Raw genomic sequence first — 19086 nt, 5'->3', positions numbered from 1 at the left:
GGTAGTATCCATGAACCGGTGGGACAATTTTTGGATGTACATCTTAAGGATTTTGTGAGTTGCGCACAAACATATGTCAGAGACACCACTGACTTCTTGAACAAATTGAAAGAAATCAAAATTGTCAAGGCCAAGAGCTATGGCTATGTACCATTGATGTCCAGGCACTATATACATCCATCCCACACAATCTGGGACTAGAAGCTGTAGAAACAACACTTCTCCAATCATCATACAATCAAAATGTTCAGGTGTTTATAACGGAACTTCTCAACTTTTCATTGTACCAAAGTTACTTTAAGTGGCAGGAAGGACACTACCTACAACTTACAGGAACCAGCATGGGAAATTGTGCAGCACCGTGCTACGCAAATATCTTTATGATTAACTTTGAGACAGACCACATTTTGAGTAAAGAGCCATGGAAGAAACATGCTGTGATCTTCTACAGATATATAGACGACATATTCGTCTTATGGCAAGGTCCGAAGCAGAGTTTACAACAAGAATTGGAAGATTTGAATAAAATCAATGATTGTATACAATTCACACACCAAATAGAACAGAAATCTATTGCATATCTGGATGTACTAGTTTACATTGAAAATAATGAAATAAAAACTACCCTACATAAGAAAGTGACAGATCGAAACAACTTGCTACACTATGGCAGCTTTCATCAAAATTCGCTCAAAAACAACCTACCACTATCACAATTATACAGAGTGAAACGTATTGTTTCTGAACCAGATGAATCTAAAACACAAATACACAGCATGATCCAAAGATTTAAAGAGAGGGGATATCCTCCAAAAGTCCTGGAACTTGCAGAGAACAAATGTACACTGAAAACACGCAATGAGCTTTTGACTACTAAACCAAGAATCAATGAACAACGGTCAGTCGTCGTTTCAACCTTTTCTACGAAAAGCCATGCTTACAAACAGTCGATTCTGAGACATTGGTGTATTCTGGCTAATGAACCAGACTTTAAAGATATCTTTCACAACAATCCAAGATTTGCATATACACGCAGTAGAAATATCCAAGACATGTTAAGAAACACCGGTAGAAAAAAGAAACCACAAACTTATAAAGGTACCATACCGTGTTACAACTGCAGCAATTGCCATGCCATAATTAAGGGGACCACGATCAACCATCCTAGACGAGGTACACCTATACGTCTGAAAGTAACAGCTACCTGTGACTCAATGAACTTAATTTATGCACTCAAATGCCCATGCGGACTACTCTATGTAGGAAAAACCATGAGAAAAATCAAAACAAGAGTCACTGAACATAAAAGTAACATACGGACAAAAAATGAAAAATCAACGGTTGCAACTCATTTCAATCAAGCGAGACACAATGTTTCACAGCTTAAATTCATGGTATTAGAAATCATGGAGAACACTGACAACCAAGACGTCAACAAAACGTTACTCCAAAAAGAAACAAATTGGATTTTTAGATTGGATTCATTGAAGCCACACGGGCTCAACGATCGCTTGGAACTCTCTTGTTACCTCTAAAATGAACAGAACTATATGAATCCTCTAATGTGAATTCCCGTGAATTATGTTTGTAAAAAATTCTTTTGTATTCAGAAATAACTTTGATTTATTTTTCAGCTTATTAATTCTAGAGAATCTCAGTATATTTATGTTACAGGTCGAGAACATAGTTGATAACACAATAATCAATAAGGATAATTCAATACACTGATATAACGATAAGCATTCCTAGTTAAAATGGCCGAACGGCTTTGAGCCTGCACACGTAGTTCACTGGTATAATGATAAAATTTCCCAATTTAAAATGGCCGAACGTTTTTGAGCTTATACTGTTAGTCCACTTTCTATCTCGATAACAGGAAACCATCGAATAGAGCGAGCATTTAAAATAGCGGTAAAAGTCAAACGTTACTCAGTTCAGGAAGATATGCTGTGAAAGCAGACTACTTTGTGAAGCGGTGAGTGGTGCGATATAATAGGGATAGAAGCACTAATGCAACATACGTAATGCAGTTTAACATTAACTCTTGGTAGAACTAAACGCGTAGTAAGGGCGGGACGAAGACATGTTTACAACATGGGGTAAATCGAAGGTTTCAGAACGAATTTTGATTATGGAAGCAACATATTTCTCACATACGTTTATGCACAGTCTAGCAATGTTTTAGATAAGTGTACGATACTTATATGTATATGATTTTTGTGAGGCAAGATAGAATTGTTTTGCTAGACAGGCGGTTATATCGTTTATTTAGAAAAATACGTGGGAATTTACACCATACCGATTGAGCATGAATACAGAACGATAGATGTTTAAAAACTGTGATCTTGGTGTGTAAGATATATGGATACAGAGATTATATATCAGTTTAATGATTTTGAGTAGATTGCATGGATCCTCATTGTGATTAATTATATGCTTACAGATTCCCCTGACGAAAAAGAATGTATATATGGATTTAATTACAACATTTGCTAACAGAATGTTTTTTGGATGTGATTTGAAACATCGGCAATGATATGGAAAACAGAATAAAACTATTTGATGAATTTATAAACTACAAAAGTTTGGTCTAACTATTGAAGTTTGAACTTTGGATTACTATCAGAATATCAATTTGATACTTCACGTTGTGCCCAGAGGGTCGTTCTCTACAGTTAGGGGACGCTATAATTAATTCATACGTCACACCTCTTGACTGACCAGGTGATACCTCCGCGGCACACAACAAAATTACAATTAAGGATATAAAATAGCTTGTGCCCAGTCTACAACAAAGTGAAAATATCACTTTTTGCTTTTGACCCATACAAGGTACTCTCTAGATTCTTATTTAGTTCGGGAAAAACATAATTACTTGATGGGGCCCATGCTATTTAAGATCTATTAGTTCTTATTGAGAGAGCAGTCTCGGCCAGCATTAATCGTGGGTGGGGGGTTGTGCGCGCTGGGGGGGTTTAATGTACTAGTAAATTAAAAACGTACTTGTCCGCTGGCTGGGTCCCGCAATTTCTCGGCTCCTGCTATCTTGCCTCCGGCAGGAACAGGAAGCAGGCAGCCTAAGTCAGTCACAATGCTGCAATGGCAGTGTTGTGATTGGTGGGGCCGCCGCCCAGGAAGGGGCTTACATAGAGGCCATGTTCTCCATGCAGGCTACATTGCATCCTGCATGGAGAAAGGGCAGAGTGTGCATCACTGGTTTGGGCAGCCCCAGAGGGCCGACCAAACAGTCATTGCACCGTAAGGAGTGGGCACACCATTCATCCCCTGCTCGCAGAGCCGCCCTGTCCACCCTCCCGCCCGTAACTAAACATAAAATGGTAATAACAGGAAGTTATTACCATTTTATGTTTTAGCTTTTCACACTGCGAGAAAGCAGTGGGGCGACGCTCCTCGGCACTAGTGGAGGAGCCGCCCCTGTAAGAGAGTCAAATTCTATGCAACCCGTTGAGCTGGAAAACTGTTCAGGTACTAAAATGGAAATCGGTCCATTGAGAAAAATAGCTGGGTAGCTCCCTAAAAACAAGGCCCTAAAGACTCAAAAGGATTTTGCAACTCTTGTAGGAAAACACGTTTGTAAGAAAACTGACAATTACGGGACAACTACTCAAGATCTAGCAAGTTCTCTGGGACAACTACTCATGATCCAGCAAGTTATCTGATGAACGTTTCATTTGTTATTTGTTGCTTGGGTCTGTATCTTATGTTCTTTTAAGTATCTATGGTTGACTTAATTGCTTCATTACTGTTTTGCAGACTCCCATAGAAGTTGTCAGATATGCTGCTTCATGAGGTTACAATATATTTGAATACTATACCAATTAAAAGAAAAGTGAAAGTTTATTTTAGTCTATGTAGGACTCTGCTTTGTTGTTTGAAAAAACATAGCTTGGTTATGCATTTTTTTGTTGGCATATGTTCAAGACGTTGTGATTATCCTATTTCTTCTGAATATCTAGCAGTATATGTACAATTATGGTAAACGTGTACGAAGAAGTATAGGCTATGCCAATATGTTTTGGCTTATCACTGTAACTGGAGAGTTTAGGCATGAAATACCTTCTCATACATGCACTCTGTCACTCACCCTTGTACTCATGCATTCATAGCTTCAATCATTGACTAAATCGTCTATTCACTCATTGACTGATCCACAATAAAACACACAAACAATGTAACAACCATATGCAAGATGACTAAAAAGAAAAACATAAGAAACAATTTAAAACAAAATCCACCTAACCATGGCAGGCCTATTGGTACAATAAAAAAAAGCCAAAGGTTAAACATAGCAAGAGATGGCCATCTTGTAATGACATTGTGACTAGTGTTTCCGTGCCTTAAAGGCCCAACATCGCTGCGAAGTATAAAGGCAACACTTTGGCCATTATGGAACAGTTAAACAATTATAATTTTTTAGCAATATCATTCGAAGATGGATGCTTAGTAAACATAACACTGGGCAGCAACCTTGTAATGGTATATTCAGCATGGGGTACCAAACGGTTACCAATTCTGGATGGGGACAATGATGCTTCTGAATGCTGAGGCCATTTTAGAATGTTAAATCCAAACTATGGACAATGCCATTTCAAGATGGTTGCTCAGTTCAGAACTGTATCAGTAGTGACCTACTTTATTCACAGCTAAAGTGAGCCGCACGAGAGTGGCCCAGAACCACTGTCTAGGGAGCAGGTGGGTACATTAAAAACAATGTCTGAAGTGAACGAACTCATTACCCCCGTTTGTATGCTATCACAGGTGGCAGGGGAACTCGAGTAACCATCGAACAGTTCAATGACTGAAGAGAGTTGATCCAAGCCACCTTCATGTAAGTATATATTTTGGGATTTTTTATTCATCACAAAAGTCTGTCTGACAGTTAAAGCTACCAAGCTTGACTTAAAACTTACTTTAAAGCACAAGTATGTAAATACTTTGCATGAAATTACAGGTGACAAAATGCTACAGCCCTTGCAACATGATTCTAGCCAGGATTATCTAGTGCAAAGGATTTAAGACCCAATGCTTATAAGAGGGGGTTACTCAACAACAAAACCCTTGCCTACTATAGTTGCTTACTGAGACTGGTTTAACAAAAGACCAATCCTCAAGTCTTAACTCAGTGTAGTCCTAATACACCTTCAAAACCAATTGGGTCTAACAAGCTATTCCGGCTGGAAAACGAAGGAAATACTCACAACAGAAGCCGCCTGGTTGAACACGGAGGACGGCGAGGAAATAGTCGGAGGACTTTCCCTTTCCAGGTATCGTCGCGATACAGGTGAGCTGACGGAGTGGGTTTTCCAATTGGGGCAGTGAATACTATAGCGTGGGGAGCATTACAGAGTTGTGGAACAGAGTGATTCTTTCTGTGACCGTAGCAAATTATACGTGTCTCCAGTATTACAACACTTCAGGTCTTAGCCCGGTCAGAGCTAAGCCAGTACCATGGCAACAGCAAGGGACATCAAGAGACGAGAGGCAGCAAGTGTGCTGTTCACGAACTCAACAGCACCGCTAGGCACTAATCCAGCTGAAACGGCCAGCGGTAACGCAACAGATGATAAACGTAAACTTTGGGACAGACTTTGGAAAATCTTAAAAGGGGAACACTCAAAATGGTGGGAAGCCACTGCACTACAACAATACGTGGAGTGTGGAAGAACTATTTTTATTATAATTTTTATTACACCAACATTTCCAAAACCAGACCCAGAGATGATTGACAAATGGCTGACAAATAATCACACATGTTCAATGAACATGTTAAGAATTTTGATCAAGTATGTGGAAAAAGACTGCAGTAAACTTACTGAAGAAAGTGAGGATATCATCAAGAAACTTAAAGAATTGTACACAAAAGAGGAGTTTGACACAGAAATCGCAACAGTGGAAAAGAAACTAGAAAAAATAGAAGACGAAATAAAGGTGAAGAAACAAAGGAAGTATCACTGCGATGAAATTGATTACAATAAAGGACAGGTAATCACATTTGGAAAAAGTTTGACCAATTGAGAAAGGAGACCAATAAACAATCTGAGCGGGAACAACCTTCTACATCAAAGGCAATAACCCACACAATTGCAGAACAAAAAGAAACAGAGGCAACATCAATAGAAACACTGGATAGTGACAACAGCGAAAGTGACTTTTCCATCCAGTCCGAGCCGAGTGGAGTAAAAGCTAGTATTTTAAAGGAATTCAAGCTGATGGCTAGAGGAAGACAACTTACACAGGCACACAGCGAAAGCCCGGGCAGGTGTCATGGTCGCGGCGGAAGAAGAGGAAGCAAAGCAAAATTTACCAGCAGCAACACATCCGACAGCCCAGTGGGAGTACTTACAAGGGGCCAAAAGGTGAAAAAATGAAGGACACAATGACAGTGGTAAACCTTTCTAATCGTTCTTTTACCAATAGTCAACTAGAAGTGTTATCGCTGGGGTTAACTTTTTGCCCATCCTCCAAATACAGCTACACAGAAACTCATATTGATTTGTTTAGTTTTATTAGAAAATAAATTAAAACTAAAAAAATGGTTTTCTACCAATAACCCTAAAAAACCATCAAGAGTGCAAGCTAATCCCTCAGCATGATGATATACACATTTTACATATGGTGCATGAGTTGGTAAATGTTGAGCATTTTATTGATGATCCGTTTCTTAACCTTATCAACACTGATATCGATATAGGGATGGGCTGTGAGACTGGCTTCAAACCTTGTTCGTTTTTCATTCCTCAAATAAATAATGATACCATTAATTGTTTTGAGGGGCATGATTAAAGAATTACAAATAATTGAATCATGTAAATGGAACAGTTGACAAACTCTAAAAAAATACACAAAGTGGCATTGAAAGAGCTAGAAGATTGCAAAAAGAATGGAGGCAGCACCAAGTTCAAAGTCAATCAACAGAACCAAAGTTTGTTCAAAAAATATATTTTTCTTTTTATTTTCTTATTCTCAAAGTGCACAAGACAGCCAACGCGTTTCGCTCCCCAACCATGGGAGCTTCGTCAGGGCAATTGTAATGGACGATTAGTCTTTCAGTAGGGCAGTCAAGTTGAATAAAGAGAAACTGGCCAATGTAATGGTACAGATACTAGTGCAGATATTCCAACGTTGGAATAAACGTATCACAAAGCATGAAGGGCCGTCGGGTAGTTCACACAGATTACATAAAAAGATTATCCCGCAGGGTAAATATTAGTATCCTAGGTATACTGGACATGAAGCGACGTATGTGCAGTCCTTGATAATCTGCTGACACACGTGCTTCGAGAATTTGTCCGGCAAAGACGGCCCGCGGCGGATTCTCTCGAACCTAGAGCTAGAAGGTTGTACTGATATTGTTATAAAAAAATCAGACAAGGGAGGAAATATTGTTATCTGCCCACTCCAAATGTATTTCGAAGAAGGCAACAAACAGTTGTCTGATACAGATAAGTATAGCATCACTTCTAAAGCTGAGTATGAGGCAGCGAACAAAGATGTCTTAGAGAAATTGACAGACTTGCGGGATAAAGGTATCTTGAATTGGGATGAGTATCTGTTCCTTGTATGTAAAGATCCTAAAATCCCAGTGTTATACCTTCTCCCCAAGATACACAAAAATGCCACAAATCCCCCGGGAAGACCCATTGTATCTTGAAGAGGTAGCTCTCTTGAAAATGTATCCAAGTACGTGGACCTTTTTCTGCAGCCACTAGTACAGTCATTGCCATGAAAGAAACAGGTGATTTCCTTAGAATCATCAATGAGATCACTTGGGAGAAAGACTACTTACTGATGAGTATTGAACGTGAGTAGCATATACACTTGTATCCCACAAGATCAGGGCATTGACGCATGTAGACATTTCCTGAGGGGAAGATCGATATAGTTTCTTCTCCACACAGAAATACTTCTAGAGATGATTCATATATGTCTCAAAAATAATTTCTTTCTGTTCGACAACAAGACGTACAAACAAATCCAGGGAGCGGCGATGAAAACTCGCTTTGCCCCCAGCTTTGCAGGACTCTACCTCAGTTGGTGGGAGAAGCAAGTTGTCAGTAACACCAGACAATTTATTGACCAGGTCGTCCTCTGGACTAGGTACATCGATTACATATTCTGCATATGGAAAGGGACTGAAATCCAGGAGCAGGAATTTGTCACCGCCCTTAACAACAACACACTGAACCTGCACTTTACCAGTGAAACCAATGCCGCCACCATTGATTTCCTCGATCTAAAATTATAAGAGATCCAGGAGTACAAAATAACAAGTAAACATTCAGGAAGAACACGGCTGGCAACAGCTTGTTACAAGCCAACAGTTGCCATCCCAAAAATGTATTACGCGGCATCCCTTTTGGAGAGTTACTAAGGGCTAAAAGGAAATGCAGCACAGAAGCAAGTTACTTGAAAGAAAAGGATATCATGATGGAGAGATTTTTAACAAGAGGTTACAGTAAATCAGTCATTAATCAGGCCACCTCTAAAGTTGAAAAATTGAGCCATAAAGATCTGCTTATCCCCAAAAATAAAATGAATCATGAAAAACCCATCAGATTCATTACTAATTATAACAACCAAGCTTGTGAGATAAGGAAGAGGCTGAAAATATTTTGGGAGATTTTGAGAAGTGATGATGACCTTAAAGAAAATGTAGGAGAATATCCTTCACTTACATTTAGAAAGGTTAAATCAGGGTTCACTTAGTAAGACTCTAGTGAATCAAATCAAAACACGTAGAGATGTCTAGGGCTTTTTCACATGCAATCAGTGTAAAGCTTGAAAATATAGCACTATTTGTAAATCAATAAAAACCTGCAAAGGAGAAACCACCACACAAAATCACGAAACACTTGATTTGCAATTCTGCTTTGAAGTGCCTCTGTGATACATTCTACATAGGGAGCACGATTCACAAAACCAAGAAGAGGGTACTTGAACATCTTTGTGCTATAAAGAAAAATAACAAACAGTACCTTGTAGCTCGTCATTTTAGCACATGCCACTATCAGAATGCCAACCTACTGAAATTCATTGTCCTAGACGATATCCCCCTAAGAGAAAGGGGAGGCAATAGAACTGTAGAATTGAGGAAACTCGAGTCTAAAATGATCATTAAATACAACACGTCATCTCCCATTGGTTTGAATCTGGACGAAGAAATGTCTGTCCACTTATGATAAAAGAGTGGTAACTGCTGTCCTCGAGTATAAACTTTCAAATGTTTTTAAAGGTTTTGATTGTTAGTTTAATTTGGTTGTTTGTGCACTTTTTAGGAATATTTGTAACACGATTATTTCTGTCTGGTCTATTGCAGATAACTTGGGGAATCGCAGCAGAGCTTTAATATGTATCGATACACCAGTTGATGAATTTCTGTCTCTTGTGGTGCTAGGTAAAAAAAGAATTGTGGCTCACTGGTGCAAGACTGATCATATTGCAGTAACTCTACATCCTTATCATGCAGAGAAGTGCTCTCCATTGGAGTATGTAGATCACCAATTTCACTGGTTGCCCACTAGGGCTGAATTGTTCAGCAAGCAATGATTTCACATAAATGAGAAATATTTGTTTTTCATTTTTCAATGAGCAAAAACCACAGTGGTTAGAAAGTTATCAAGTTGCTTTCTTTGTATGAAATTTCATTTTGTAATACGATGCACTCTGGTACTTAATAATACCAAATGGTAATCCGGCGCCACACGGGACACATGCAATGCACTTGATGAAGATGGTTATTTTATATTATATACTTATAATGTTGAAGAACATTTAATATGTGAATTAACATGCATTTCCCGGTATGTGTTGGCATTTTACAACTTTATTGACACACGATATCATGACCAGTCAAAGTATGTCTTATATGTTCATTAATATGCATATGTACTCAGCACTTGTTTCTTTAAAAGAAAGTAAAGAGGCACTCAACCTTGCCCGTGAAAAACGCGTTGAGACTGTGTGCCGATAAACATGTTTGTTAATAGAGGCCACGGCTCCGGTGTTTTCTTGCCAACCAGGATTGTGTTCACTGGACTTTGGAAAGGGTGGCTACCCTCCCGTGAGCCCGCTGTTCAAAGTGGCTTGGGCTCAGCCAAACTATGAAGTGGATATATATATATATATATATATATATATATATATATATATATATATATATTACCTACTGGCGGTCGTCAGTAGGTATATATAGTTAGGATTTTTTCTCTATGGGATTTTTGAAAATTCTATGTCTAATAACTTTGGCGTTTGTGGACGGAATTGGCTGAAATTTTCAGGAAAATGGAACATTTTGTTTCTGAGCAGCCCCTGAAAATTTGGGGGGGTTCGTCAAGGGGGGGCCGAGAAAAAAGGGGGGTCCCAAAATGCGTTTTTCCCATGTTAATTTCCATAGGGCGGTTGGCCTCACTTTTAGCCCGAACGGCTGAATGGATTTGCACGAAACTTGGCAAAATTGTAGGGACTGGTAGCCCGATGTGCCTTTGCTAGGTCTCAATATATGTGCTCCAGTGGATTTTGAGAAATTAACGTTCAAAAAAAGATATATATCTGTAACAGCGCTCCGGGCAGCGCTCCGCTTCGCGTACTTTTCGCGTTACGGAGCTTTGCGAAGCGAAGCTGATTGGTTCTCCGGCGTCTGTAAACATTCCAAACAGTCCGTAGCGGCCGCCATCTTGTCTCTCGGTAGGATCGAGAGACAAGAGGAGGCCAAAGCGAAGGGGCAAATGACCATAAGGGGGCATAGTAGATCCTCCCTGACCCCCTAGGTTTGATGTGGAGGTTTTAAAAGGGCACCGCGGGGCAAAAAAAATAAAAAATAAATAAAAAAATCGAACGTCTGAATGGATTTGCATGAAACTTGGCAAAATTGTAGGGACCGGTAGCCCGATGTGCCTTTGCTGGGTCTCAATATATGTGCTGCAGTGGATTTTGAGAAATTAACATTCAAAAAAAGACATATATCTGTGACAGCGTCCCGGGTAGCGCTCCGTTTCGCGTACTTTTCGCGTTACGGAGCTTTGCGAAGCGAAGCTGATTGGCTCTCCGGTGTCTGTAAACATTCCAAACAGTACGGAGCGGCCGCCATCTTGTCTCTCGGTAGGATCGAGAGACAAGAGGAGGCCAAAGCGAAGGGGCAAATGACCATAAGGGGGCATAGTAGATCCTCCCTGACCCCCTAGGTTTGATGTGGAGGCTTTAAAAGGGCTCCGCGGGGCAAAAAAAAAAAAAAAATCGTTTTTTTTTGGTGGGGTGCGCCCTGTTCGCGTAACGGGAAGCGGACTGGGGAGCGTACTACAAGGAAACAAGAATGATTGACTTTTAACTTATTGTATGTTTATAGACTTTTTTTCTTCTTTTTTTTCTGCTGAGTGACGTCTCGGCCTATGTCCACGGGATGCAGTCCCTACCATCTCAGCGTTTAAGCCCAGGGGGACCGGTAGTGTGGGAGAGATAACGTCTGTTAACGTTCGATTCGAAGGAAATCAGGAAGTGTTGATAAACATTGTCTGCGCCATCTTGCCTTTTTTCAAATGCCACACTTTTGTCGTGCACGGCAGCCATTTTAGATACCTTGACCAGACCCACTCTCTGCACGCTGTCGATCCTTAGCATGGCTCCCCACCCTCGCAAGCATCTCCCCCAGGCACTGGTCACCCCCGCTCTCTGTCTTATGCATGGGTAATAAACCTCCCCCCATCTGCGCTGCTCTTCCCTGAGAATCACACCCTGTGCCCGCCCGACACCTCCCTTTCGCCCTATTCACTACCGCACCCTCTGACACTCCTCTTCCTCTGTGTCCGATTGTCCAGGCCGGTCCCAGGCTATCAGGTAGCCATGCAGATGTAGTTTATGGCCCCAGCTGTAAAGAATCACCCCTCTTCAAAGGAGTTACAGTAGATCAAGGCCCCCACCCGATGAGATCCGTCACACCACACGCGTTCCTACTATCTGAAAACCATCCTGTATTGTGATTGGGGAGGGGACCGAGCCTGAAGCGGAAGATTCCAGGGATGCCTCTTTGTACATCAAAGTTTTTACAATTATGTGTCACATTAAAAATATATAGCACTCCAACAAAGTAGTAGGATTATAAAACTTTAATAACTTATAAATATATACAATGCAACAAAAACAGTAAATACATTTAAACATTTTTTTAAAAAAAGAAGCAACAATGGTCAGTAGCTGTGTTTTGTGCGAATAGTCCCAAGGCAGCACAACGTGCTGAGTTCTGGACGGCACCCAGGTGATGTTACCTGGGTGCCGCACTGGTTTTTGGTATCCTCCGAAAAACGGCGTGGGGCGTCCCGGGGGGTGCGGGGGGAGGCCTCGTCAGTAGCGGTCTGTTGTGCGAATAGTCCCAAGGCAGCAGAACGCGCTGAGATGTGGATGGCACCCAGGTGATGACCAGTAAGTTGCCGCACTGGTTTTGGTATCCTACAATGCTGCTCCGAATTACGGCGTGGGGCGCCCCGGGGGGGGGGGGGGGTGAGGCGGCGTGAACGGGCCTCCCCAGGTGGAGGCTCGTCTGCTGTAGTGGGGCGCCCCTTTACCGTTTCAGTTGCCATTCCGTGGGGCGTCCCGGGGGGTGCGGGGGGAGGCCTCGTCAGTAGCGGTCTGTTGTGCGAATAGTCCCAAGGCAGCAGAACGCGCTGAGATGTGGATGGCACCCAGGTGATGTCCAGTAAGTTGCCGCACTGGTTTTGGTATCCTACAATGCTGCTCCGAATAACGGCGTGGGGCGCCCCGGGGGGGGGGGTGAGGCGGCGTGAACGGGCCTCCCCAGGTGGAGGCTCGTCTGCTGTAGTGGGGCGCCCCTTTACTGTTTCAGTTGCCATTCCGCCCGCTTTTGGTACACTGTGCCAAAATCCGCCATTCAGCTGAGTTGCGCCCACTCTTGCGGTGCAGCGATAGGCGGCTGCCACAGGACTCTCAAAATGGCGGCAGGCTCTTTCCTTTTTGGGCCTGGTCCACTGAAATGGCCCTGGGACACTTTGGAACTCGGACGCTTGTCTACTAGGTCTTGGACCCCATTCTCGAAAGCGTCCCCTCAGCCTTGAAGATTCTACAAAAGTCATGGGGGCCACCGACTCCTGCAGGCTTCCGGTGGGGAGCGGCTGCCATGATTGCTCGCGGAATGACCACGACGGAGCCACGAGATGGTGGTGCTTTCATGCTGACGCCAGCTTCAGTCTGAAACATCCAGAAACAAGGTGGGGCTTTCATCGTTTGGGAAAAAAAAAAGTTTTAATCCAATGAAAAGTGTATTTTTAGGTCATATGATCAAGCCTTCCATCATTAGGAAACCAAAAGTAAAATGAACCAATGAAAAGTTTTATAAACAAGTCACATGACCTGTTATGCGGCATAGGGCTATAAAAAGCGTAGAAAATCCGTTGGCACGTGAGGCGGCGTCAGTAGCGGACCGATGTGCGAATAGGCCGAAGGCAGCACAACGCGCCAAGATCCGGATGGCACCGAGGTGGTGTCCAGCAAGTTGCCGCACTGGTGTGGCCATCCTACAATGCTGCTCCGAAAGTCGGCGTGGGGCGCCCCGTTGGCCTGTGAGTTCGCGTCAGTCAGTGGGGGCTGTTTGAGGATCTGACTGCATTGGAAAGCAATGTGATGCTGTGCGTCGCCCCCAAGATAAGGCGGCGTCAGTAGCGGACCGATGTGCGAATAGGCCGAAGGCAGCACAACGCTCCAAGATCCGGATGGCACCGAGGTGGTGTCCAGCAAGTTGCCGCACTGGTGTGGCCATCCTACAATGCTGCGCCGAAAGTCGGCGTGGGGCGCCCCGTTGGCCTGTGAGTTCGCGTCAGTCAGTGGGGGCTGTTTGAAGATCTGACTGCATTGGAAAGCAATGTGATGCTGTGCGTCGCCCCCAAGATGAGGCGGCGTCAGTAGCGGACCGATGTGCGAATAGGCCGAAGGCAGCACAACGCGCCAAGATCCGGATGGCACCGAGGTGGTGTCCAGCAAGTTGCCGCACTGGTGTGGCCATCCTACAATGCTGCGCCGAAAGTCGGCGTGGGGCACCCCGTTGGCCTGTGAGTTCGCGTCAGTCAGTGGGGGCTGTTTGAGGATCTGACTGCATTGGAAAGCAATGTGATGCTGTGCGTCGCCCCCAAGATTAGGCGGCGTCAGTAGCGGACCGATGTGCGAATAGGCCGAAGGCAGCACAACGCGCCAAGATCCGGATGGCACCGAGGTGGTGTCCAGCAAGTTGCCGCACTGGTGTGGCCATCCTACAATGCTGCGCCGAAAGTCGGCGTGGGGCGCCCCGTTGGCCTGTGAGGTGGCGTCAGTAGCGGACCGATGTGTGAATAGGCCGGAACTAGCACAAGGCGCCAAGATCCGGATGGCACCGAGGTGGTGTCATAGTTGAGAGTTCTGAGAAGCGGGGGGGAGGCGGCGCAAACGAGTCTCTTTCTCCATGTGGAGGCACTTCATCTGCAGTGGGGCGCTGAGATCAGGATGGCACCGAGGTGGTGTCTAGCAAGTTGCCGCACTGGTGTGTGTTGAAAAGATGAAAGATCCTCAGCAAGTCTATGTTACTTCAATGGAGCGCCGTCTAGCTGAGTTTAGCCCGCTCTTGCTGCTACAGCGACAGGCGGCTGCAACAGGACTCTCAAAATGGCGGCCTGTTCTTTGGATTTGGGCCTGGTCCACTAAAATGGCCCTGGGACACCTTAGAACTCGGACGCTCGATTTTTTTTCCCTTTCCTCTACATGCAAAAAAGGTAAATGCCCGGTACGTTACCTGCCTCATCTGCCACGATGTACTCTCCAGAGGAACCGAAAAAATATATAGTTATGGTAATTGTGGCAAATAAATTTCATGTGGACAGATGAGTGTTACTCTAATAAATACAGCATATGAACATCATCATAGTCGATGGTTGGTGGAGACATTTTGACTATATCCTGGACCTGCCCGTCCTCGCCCAAAATGGCGCCGGAATAAATGGGACTCGTAACTCCTTGTTGTGTACTGGTTGCACAACCTTGATATCACGAGATACGTATGGAGTTTTGAAGCACATGGCGGGCGGGGACGAGAATTGATTGAATATTTCGACATCCCTATTGATATTAAGTTCTGATGTGTTATTGATTACTGTACTATTGAAAGTTCGAATTAACGTCACCCATGGTACTTGCCCGCAAATGTATATCTAGATAATTTTATTGTAACTGGCCCTGTCGTTTTTTAATTATAAAATGTACGTCCACCGATTCCGCAACTGTTAGACACCTTAGTTCTTGCAACCTAATGGCCCGCCCGTTACGTTCCTCTACAGTGTAAATGTCCCCTCATCATATACGATTACAGTTTGCTCCGTGGCCGGCCCACGTGGTTATAGGCTCGTATTTGTATACTGACATTTTCACAATAAAGGTTTTTAAAAGAAAACATGGTAGTAGTATTTACATTGGTAAAGTTTTTAATAATAGTCACTGTTTTCGAATCAGTAAAAGGCAAGTGAAATAAAGCAGTCCAATTACATGAAGGGTAAAAGGTATAATACGCAGGTACGCAGTAAAGATAAATGGTCAAGGGCTGTTGTGTTTTCTACTCCTGCAACATAAAGTGATCGATAAGAATCTGATATTCAGGCGTATCGGCGACTAAGACAGCAGGCCGAGCCTCTTTTGCTCAACGGCTCCGTCATGGGACGAAGAAACGCCCTTTTTCTCGAAAAAGGAATATATTTTACTTGCAGGACAGTTGTAAATTTTCCGGGAAAGTACATTAGCCTGGAACATTATAACATATATGTTTAAGAAAAAATAATGTTCGAAAGTAATAAAAAGTGTAATTTTTAGGTCATATGACCAAGCCTTTCATCATTAGAATAAGAAAAGTAAAATGAACCAGTGAAAAGTTTTATTAACAAGTCACATGACCTGTTATGCTTACGTTACGCGCTGCGCGCCGCGCCCCGGATCGCTTCCGGGAAGCTGCGCTTCGCGCACCGGAGCACTTCCGGATGCGCTAACGCGGCGCGTCATATGACGCATTACGCGACAACGCAGGTCCAGAATATAGTCAAAATGTCTCCACCAACCAGCGGTTGGAACACAACCCCTTTCAGCAGGCTAAATAGTTCTGTTAAATGACAACAGAAGGGACAGGCAGCAAAAACCATCAGTCAAAGAGGGGAGGGCAAGTTCTTCTCTACCGGGTCACGTTGGGGCGCTACCGGAACTGATCGAATTGGTAGTCTACAGTGTTTCTGGATGTTTCAGACTGAAGCTGGCGTCAGCATGAGAGCACCACCATCTCGTAGCTCCGTCGTGGCCATTCCACGAGCAATCATGGCAGCCGCTCCCCACCAGAAGCCTGCGGGAGTCGGGGGCCCCCAAGACTTTTGTAGAATCTTCAAGGCTGAGGGGACGCTTTCGAGAATGGAGCCCAAGCTCTAGCAGACAAGCGTCCGAGTTCCAAGGTGTCGCAGGGCCATTTTAGTGGACCACGCCCAAATCTGAAGAGCCGGCCGCCATTTTGAGAGTCCTGTGGCAGCCGCCTATCGCTGCACCGCAAGAGCGGGAGCAACTCAAGTACATGGTGAGCGAGACGCTGTAGTCGAAAGAGCGGGCGGTAAACAGCTGAATAGCGGAAGAGGCACAGTGTAGCAAAAGCGGGCAGAATGGCAACTGAAACGGTAAAGGGGCGCCCCACTACAGCGTGTCTTTAGGTGAAACGGATTGTGGGACAAGGTCAAGAATGGAAGAGTCACCAAAAGGCAAAAAATTCCGCTTGACCCCGGGAGCCGGCCACCTATGTCGGGGGCGATCTCAGGCCACACCAGGGCAACACGACTTGGGGAGGGGGCCGGAGCCAAGCGCCCCCTCCGAGTCCGCGCCATCACACCGTCCCTCGGGGGCCTCCGTCAAGCGGTTCAGGGTGGCACCGCATCACATTGTTTTCAAATGCAGTCACGTCCTCAAACAGCCCCCACTTACATTGAGAATAGTGAAGCTGTAGCAAGTGCAAATAGGCTTCAGACAGTGTTACAAGCACTCCTCAAAACTTTGAACTATCAGAGTGCATGAGTTTCATGCTCGATCGATTGAGCTAGCCGGATCGGGCAACAAAAAGTATAAAATAGTTATGTAAATAGTTATTTAATAAAATGTTTTACCCTGTTACTTTGCTGGTGTGTTGTATATATTTGTAATATTTGCATAGAGTTTATCGTTATTTTGGGCGGGGTGGGTGGCGGAGCCGAGCTGTCTTGCAGCCATCATGGTGTGGAGTTCAGTTCATCTCACTAGTTTCGTATTTCTCATGAGGGGTTGTTCCTAATGTTTCTATTTTAGCGAGGTCAAAAAGAGATCCCATTAGTGGCCTACTGATTTTGCTCGATTCCTTTTGTTTTTTTACACGATTTTTTGCTATCTGCGAAGACTAAACAGAGTATTGCGACTCTGTGCTTGTTTGTAAATAGAGAATGAACCAAAGAGAACCAATTCTAAAACAGTAAATGCTTGGATAACAATCAATCAAATGGAGAGAGAAGCAGGCACGACGGATTACAACGGGGGCAAAGGCCTGCGTTAACTACCCTTCACTATCTGCAAAGAGAGAGTACTCCTAATAGAAATGAGGGGGGGGCAGCATTCAAAGCAGATCAGTGTGCATAAACACGAAAATGTTTTTACTTACCACGTACTTGACATTCGACAGCTTATGATATTTGCTATTAAAAAACCATTGAAATTCACTGAAAAAACCATAGGTTAGAGACCATATATAGTTAGGAATTAGCATTTAAAAAACCTTGAAAATTCACTGAAAAAACCATAGGTTATAGACCATATATAGTTAGGAATTAGCATTTAAAAAACCTTATTTTACTCACACAAAACCATTGAAATTCCATATATAGTTAGTTGCACTAACTATATATCGCGCACCCGCAATCCACTGCTGATGATGTCACATATTACATCATTCATGACATGGTCAGTGACATCACTGGTGACATCACTGATGACATCTCAAATGACATCACTGATGACATCACTGATGACATCTCATTTGACATTACTGATCACATCACTGATGACATCATTCATGTGATGATACGATGAACCTCTTCAGACTCTAATATAACCTTAGATACACTCAGTGTAAACAGACATTCACAGACTGTCACTCATCCATGGAGTTACTCACACACCTAGTCAGTCTTGCAAAGAATCAATCACACCTCCATTTCCTCAACTGTATAGTTATACACACCTTACTTATTAAAACATATACTAACACATATTTACTCTGTTATACAATCCCTGATACAAGTGCACAATGATCCATACAGCCACTCACACATTCACTGGCTCTTATGCACAGTTATTTATATATGTCAACTCTCACATGTACTGTGTTTTACATATGTACTTACTATGACATGTAGCATTGAGATATCCATTCACTCATCAATACACTCATGCACACAGTCAACCGCCCATACAGCTGTTTCCACATGCACTTTTGAACCCATACATCTAGTGAATCAACTGCTCACACATCTATGCACAGAGTCATACACCTCCCAGACACCCACACACACACTCAGTCTCCCATACAAATACTTGGGCAACCAATCAATAACCCATAGAGTTAGTCATATAGCTAATGATCAACACATGCATCAGATTACAGAACAACAGACACAATGATGCACAATTTAAAACAGTTTAGTCACTAATCCATGCACTCAGTGAGACACATTTAATCACTCACTTATACAGTCAGTCATGCACCCACTAAATCCTTCATCCAGACACTTATACATCCACTCATTCTTCAATATGTAAGACATATTTTAACTTTACAGAAACATACAGTCACTGGATGTTGTCATCAGTGATGTCATTTGAGATGTCATCAGTGATGTCATCAGTGATGTCACTGACCATGTCATTAATGATGTAATATGTGACATCATCAGCAGTGGATTGCGGGTGCGCGATATATAGTTAGTGCAACTAACTATATATGGAATTTCAATGGTTTTGTGTGAGTAAAATAAGGTTTTTTAAATGCTAATT

The sequence above is a fragment of the Lissotriton helveticus genome, chromosome 3_1 (genome assembly GCF_964261635.1).
Source record: "Lissotriton helveticus chromosome 3_1, aLisHel1.1, whole genome shotgun sequence".
NCBI lineage: Eukaryota > Metazoa > Chordata > Amphibia > Caudata > Salamandridae > Lissotriton > Lissotriton helveticus.
This window is presented reverse-complemented; position numbering follows the sequence as displayed.